The sequence below is a fragment of the Ovis canadensis genome, chromosome X, assembly GCF_042477335.2.
Source record: "Ovis canadensis isolate MfBH-ARS-UI-01 breed Bighorn chromosome X, ARS-UI_OviCan_v2, whole genome shotgun sequence".
Lineage (NCBI taxonomy): Eukaryota > Metazoa > Chordata > Mammalia > Artiodactyla > Bovidae > Ovis > Ovis canadensis.
The window spans coordinates 13,180,867-13,186,984 of NC_091727.1; the positions used below are offsets into that span (position 1 = coordinate 13,180,867).

Sequence of the window (6,118 nt, forward strand, 5' to 3'; positions counted from 1 at the left end):
GAAGAACAAAATTGGAAGACTTTACCTCACTTGAAAACTTGCTCGTTGTGATTCAGATTCCACAAGGAAGCGGTTCTGAGACTGTGACATGTGCTTGCAGAAGCTTGATGGGAGAGAGCTCAAAGGAGCAAGACCCGTGAGTGCTGAAAGAAGAGTGAATAAGCAGAGGGAAAAGTTTGCTTCAATCGACCAGTCAGGGAATCTTGCAATGGAGAGAGAGCCCTTTAGAACTACCCTGCCTTGAGGTAAAGGAGGCCTGGCTTTTGTACCTCATTCTGACCACTCACTGGCTGCTGGCTTCTTCCAGGGAGGGACTAGAACCTTGGTAGGTCAGCATTCTTCAGAAGAGGGTCATCAGCCACTAGGACTTCTGGCCGTTGGTGAAATGAGTGCTTCAGTCCTTACAGGGAATCTTGCTGGTGCCTCAGAGCATCATCCTTTGTGCCACTCGGATGTGCTTGAATTTTATAATCAGTTCTGGGAATGGCTTCTTTGCAAGTCTGGTTGATCTCTTTTCCTGCCAAAACCTTTATGAGGAAAGTGAGTGAGGACTATAGCTTTCATCTCTGTGGCTGGTTTGAGAACTTTCCAGTTCTCTCCTCTGCAACCAAGTCTACACTCTACCTACCCTTGGCTATCAATATGAAATAGACAAAACAAAATGGGGTATACAACGGAATGCCACTATGTATATATATGGTGGGAAATGGCTGAGCAATTTTTAAAAAGTTAACTGCTTATCTGTGCAGCAGTGTGAATGGATCTCAAGAGCATTTTGTTGTGGGATTCCATTTCTATGCAGTTTGCAGGCAAAACTATTCTACAGTTATTGCAGTCAGGTCAGTGTTTGCCTATGGAGGGTGGGACTGATTAGAAGGAGCCACAAGGAGGCTTCTGGGGGGAAGTGCAAATATTCTAGTTCTGGATTCTGGTGGAAGTCACATGGGTGTATACATTAGTCATCCAGTTGTACATAAGACATAAACCAAAATGTTAACCATGTTGGAAGTGAGTGATTTTTCTTATTTGTTGTATCTGTGTCTTCCAAGTTTTCTCCAGTGAGTAACTATAATTTATTTTTTAGAGATAAATTATTTTATTGTTTAAGCTCATGAGCTTAATTTTTCTAATTTGGACATTTGCCAATTTTTGTCTATGCAAGGTCGCATTTTCCTTGAATGTACTTAATGCTATATCATTTGTATTAGCCTATTGCCTACAGAAGATTTCAAAGTTCCAACAAATCATAGAGTTTGTATGGCTGGAAAGTAACTTGAAAAATCAGCTGGTTCAGAAGATGAATGTCCATAGCACTCAGGAGAGGTGGTTATTTATTTTCTTCTGGTATGCCTCAAGGTACAAAGAGCCCACTACTTCTTGTAGCCAGCCTCTTTCCATACTTTATCATCTTGATGGATGATTGCTTAGAAGATCCTGTTGAGACAGATAAATGCCAGATAGAATACTGTTACACTGAGGAAAAAGTGAGGTTATTGACTTCTAGAATGTTCTTACATCCACCTGATCTTATTTGATATTTATGCAGCTTTATTTTTATTTTAATTGGAGGATAATTTCTTTACAAGTTTGTGTTGGTTTCTGCCATATAACAACGTGAATCAGCCATAAGGACACATATGTCATCCCCCTCTTGAATCTCCCTCCCACGGCCCACCCTATCCACCCCTCTAGGTTGTCACTAAGTTTGATTTTCAAATTATTTATGATGAAATTAAAGAGCTGTTTGTACATGTGAAACTCACTTTTCTTTAACGACAACTCCCTTTTATTATTGAAGAAATTTTAAGCATGGAAGCTCCTTGGCTTCATAATAATGCTTTTGCATACTAAGTCGCTTCAGTCGTGTCTGACTCTTTGTGACTACATGGACTGGAGCCCGTCAGGCTCATCTGTCCATGAGATTCTCCAGGCAAGAATACTGGAGTGGGTTGCCATGCCCTCCTCCAGGGGATATTCCTGATCCAGGGATCGAAACTGCATCTCTTACTTCTCCTGCATCAGCAGGCGGTTTCTTTACCACTGAGCCACCTGAGAGTTCAGAATAAAGGCATACTACTTATCCCTGCCTTCAATCTAGTAGACCATCATTTACATATTAAGGGAAGGAATACCTCATCAAGAAACTTGTAAAATTATCTCAAATTTGTATGAGGACCAGGAGATATTCTTTCATTCCCTGATTCATTTCTTCTCCCCTGAATCTATTCCATAAGCCTACCATGCTCTAGCATCTGAGATAGTGAGCATCCGAAGGGAAATTCGGAAATGTTCAGGAATGCTAACTGAGGTTTGGAACTCTTTATTATGTCATATCAGAAGAGAATGAAAATATATGTTGGAATCCTTTGATGTGGACACCACAGGACCCCTAATTTATCTTCCAAATCAGGACACTTTTGAGAGGAAATAGGACTAGTCCTCATTCTTCTAGCACAACAGCCTAAACTATCCCAGGCAGTCTAGGCTAGAACAAGTTCGGCTAAGCTGCCATTAGCTCACCGGTGAGCGATGGCTACAGCGGCATGCGTGATTGTGCACTGGAGTGAGGAAACAGTGTCTAAAGAGAGGAAGGTTCCAGTTAAGGCAGGTTTCATCATTGTGAATTCAGGTAGAGAAGGAAAGTAGTCTGTTTCTGCTGAAGTCTACAGCTGTCATGCATATTGTTACAAATACAGAGTTCATTACATTTTTGTGGTTCATGGGGCTCTGAATACTGATAGGGATGTGGTTTGGTGAAAAGTTCTTTTATTTTGGGGGTGGTCTGTATTTTTTTTTAAACTGATTTTTCTATATACAATCGCATCTTTGTTTGGAAGACCATCTGTTTGCCTATTCATGAGAGAACTTCCGTTTGATTCAGATTTTGGCCTGCTCAGCACTTCCTCGTGTTACTGTTTTGCTTTACGCTAATCAAAATTGATAGCTATTGACCGGCTCTGACACCATTCTGATATTACAAGTATTCTTGCATACAAACTGCTCCTTGGTTATGCCCATAATCGGTACTGTGGCTGCAGAATCATTTTTCGATTTAATTGGTTATTCTTAACTTATCTCTAAGTAGTTTCTTGGGTGTAGAACAGCTCCTAAATATAGTCTGATGAGAACACCATTTGTCAGTTTAAAAGCATAGTCCTGTTCCTGGGTTTGCACTTACAAAGAAGAAGTTTCTTAGGGAAAAATTAGTGGACTCTAAAGCTGACTCTTGATATTCGTTCATGTCTGGAAACAAATAAGGGCAATGCAAGGATGATGGCTTTCACTTAATTCAATCACCTGTTAGTTTGATTCTATCTGATTTGGTCAAAGCCCCATGAAGCCAAACCATTTGTAATAAGGGCAACACAACTCCTCCTCTTTTATTTTGATAGATGTTAATTACTGCAGGCAGGAGCTATGGGGTAATTCAATTACTGGCTATAATAACGTTGTCATTTAATTAATAATGCATGCCTTATATGTGAATGAGAGAGAAGAGTGTGAAGGCTTTGGAGAATGATTACAACAACAAAAAAATGTAATTCAGATACAGGCGATTCAATTTCTAAGCATTTTGCTAGGGTAAAGGCCTGCTGTAGCCTAGGAAATGGAAATGATGGGGCAAGTTCAGTTTCTTGGTGAATGAAACGATTCCTTAGGAAAACAAGGTAGGAGGCATTTTAGGACAACTATTAATGGTGAGGTTACCAACCATTAAAAATGGAGATAGTAGTAACAATAATTATAGTAATAATGATAGCAAACACATATAGTGCCAATTACAATCTGGCAGTTTTCCAATTTATGGGTATTCACTAAAGATGTCTTAGATTGGATTCCCTTAGAAGACTCTTGAGACAAGAATTCAGATGCAAGTAGTTTATTTGGCGGGGCGGCGGGGGGTGGGGAGTTGAAGGAAACTGTAGTAAAGAATGGGAAAGTGATGAGATTTGGGGAGCCAATGTAAAACCAGATCTCAGAGTTACCTCAGCTCAGGGGCAAGGGACCTGAGGTATTTTTACTTACCACCTCCCTTCAGTCATTTGTTGAGAGCTGCTCCCAGGAGGGATTAATTCCCTGGCACTTCTAGTCTGCCAGTGGGTGGTCAGAGCAACTACAATGACACAGAAAGCCTTCTGGGAAAGGAGATACAGGAGATGATGCGGGAAGCTGGGTTATAGGCATTGAAGTGCTTAAGGACTAGAGGCCCTGATAACATTTATGTGGGCTTCTCTGATGGGTCAGATGGTAAAAAGTCCACCTACAATGCAGGAGATCTAGGTTTGATTCCTGGGTCAAGAAGATCCTCTGGAGAAGGGAGTGGCAACCCACTCCAGTATTTTTGCCTAGAGAATCCCGTGGACAGAGGAGCCTGGCGGGCTGTAGTCCACAGGGTCACAAAAAGTCAGACATGACTGAGCAACTAACACTTCACACAGTCCTTGATAAAGTTAAAAAGTCCTGCATAAAGTTAAAAAAGTAGGATACAAAACAAGATGTACAGAATGACTCCATTTTTTGCAAGCCCATTCCACACACACACACACACACACACACACACACACACACACACACACAAATGCATAGGCCCTACCGCTGGGTTGCAATGGTTTTCTTCCCTCCACCCCTTCCACTTGAGCTCTGGATCCCATCCTCTTCTACCTTTTTGGAGTACTTCACTTCTTCAGTCATCCTCCCCCTGCCCTACTTCTCTCTCACATATAAAAGTAACCTTCTTGTTCTAAGGAAATATTCTCATCGGATACGCAAACATTGTATGAGCTCTCCTCTTTTCCCTTGAGGGAGATGTTTGTCCCAACCAGAGATTGAAAATACACCATGAAGCCTCCATTTCAACAGTTAAACTAAAATACGCCTATGTGTGTTTTTGGTATTTATTCAGTTTGGAGTTCACTGAGCTTCTTGACTCTGTGGGTTGGCATCTTTCATTGGTTTAATCAGTACTGGAAAAATTCTTAGCTGTTACCACTTTGCTTAGAACATTGGTTGTATTCCATTCTCTTTATTTCTTTTCTTTCTAGGAATATAGTTACACCTGCAGTAGGCCTATTTTCTATGTTCTACATGGCTATTAAGCTCCTTTCTGTATTTTCTATTTTTTAATATTCTGTACATCAATTTATATGCTCATTTGTCTGTATATTCAAACCTATGGTTTTTCCAGTAGTCATCTAAGGATGTGAGGCTTGGATCATAAAGAAGGCTGAGCACTGAAGAATTGATGCTTTTGAACTGTGGTGTTGGAGAAGACTTTTGAGAGTCCCTTGGACAGCAAGGAGATTAAACCAGTCCATCCTAGAGGAAATCAACCCTGAATATTCATTGGAAGGACTGAGGCTGAAGCTGAAACTCTAATACTTTGGCCACCCGATGCAAAGAGCCAACTCATTGGAAAAGACACTGATGCTGGGAAAAATAGAAGGCAGGAGGAGAAGGGGACAAGAGAGGATGAAATGGTTGGATGGCATCACCGACTCAATGGACATGAGTTTAAGCAAGCTCTGGGAGTTGGTGATGGACAGGAAAGCCTGGTGTGCTGCAGTCCATGGGGTGGCAAAGAGTCGGACACGACTGAGTCACTAAACAACTACAACTCATTTGTCATCCTCTGTCCAATTGTATCTAAACTAATATTAAACCCATCAGCTGAATCATCTTTTTCATATGAGTTATTTTAAGATTCTATTAATCTTAATTATTTTAAGATTTTAATATGATAAATCACCTGCCATTCTGTTTAAATTGCTTATTTTATTTCTCTTGGACTTTGGTCATACCTCCTGCTTTTTTACTTTTAGCATGGTCTGTAATTATTTTGGTGGATGCTGGATATTGTGGGCAACAAACTACAGAGGCTCTGAATGTTATTCTCCTTTTCCAAAGAGGGTGAACTTTTCTGTTGGTAGGCAAATAAAATGCTAGTGGCTCACTCAGGTCTTATGAAGTCTCAGTTTTTAGGTTTTGTGAGGGATGGTCTATTTCAGTTTTTCCCTTAATCCTAGAGCATATTTGCATGTGCTCACTCATAGCCTAGGAGTGTTTACCAGGGTGAGGTATTTCTAAAGGCCCCTCTACCTTGGTGGAGTTGCAGCTGTCA

At 40.7% G+C, this 6,118-nt stretch overlaps 1 long non-coding RNA gene across 1 annotated transcript in view; it reads left to right on the top strand.

Annotated features, from left to right (window-relative positions):
- LOC138930147 (uncharacterized) overlaps positions 1-5,672 on the top strand; it is a 30,274-nt gene extending 24,602 nt beyond the window's left edge. Inside the window, exons 3-4 of the long non-coding RNA XR_011446102.1 lie at positions 57-245; positions 5,186-5,672. This is a non-coding gene — a long non-coding RNA (uncharacterized lncRNA). The remainder of the gene's footprint in view (positions 1-56; positions 246-5,185) is intronic.
- The last annotated feature ends 446 nt before the right edge of the window (positions 5,673-6,118 follow it).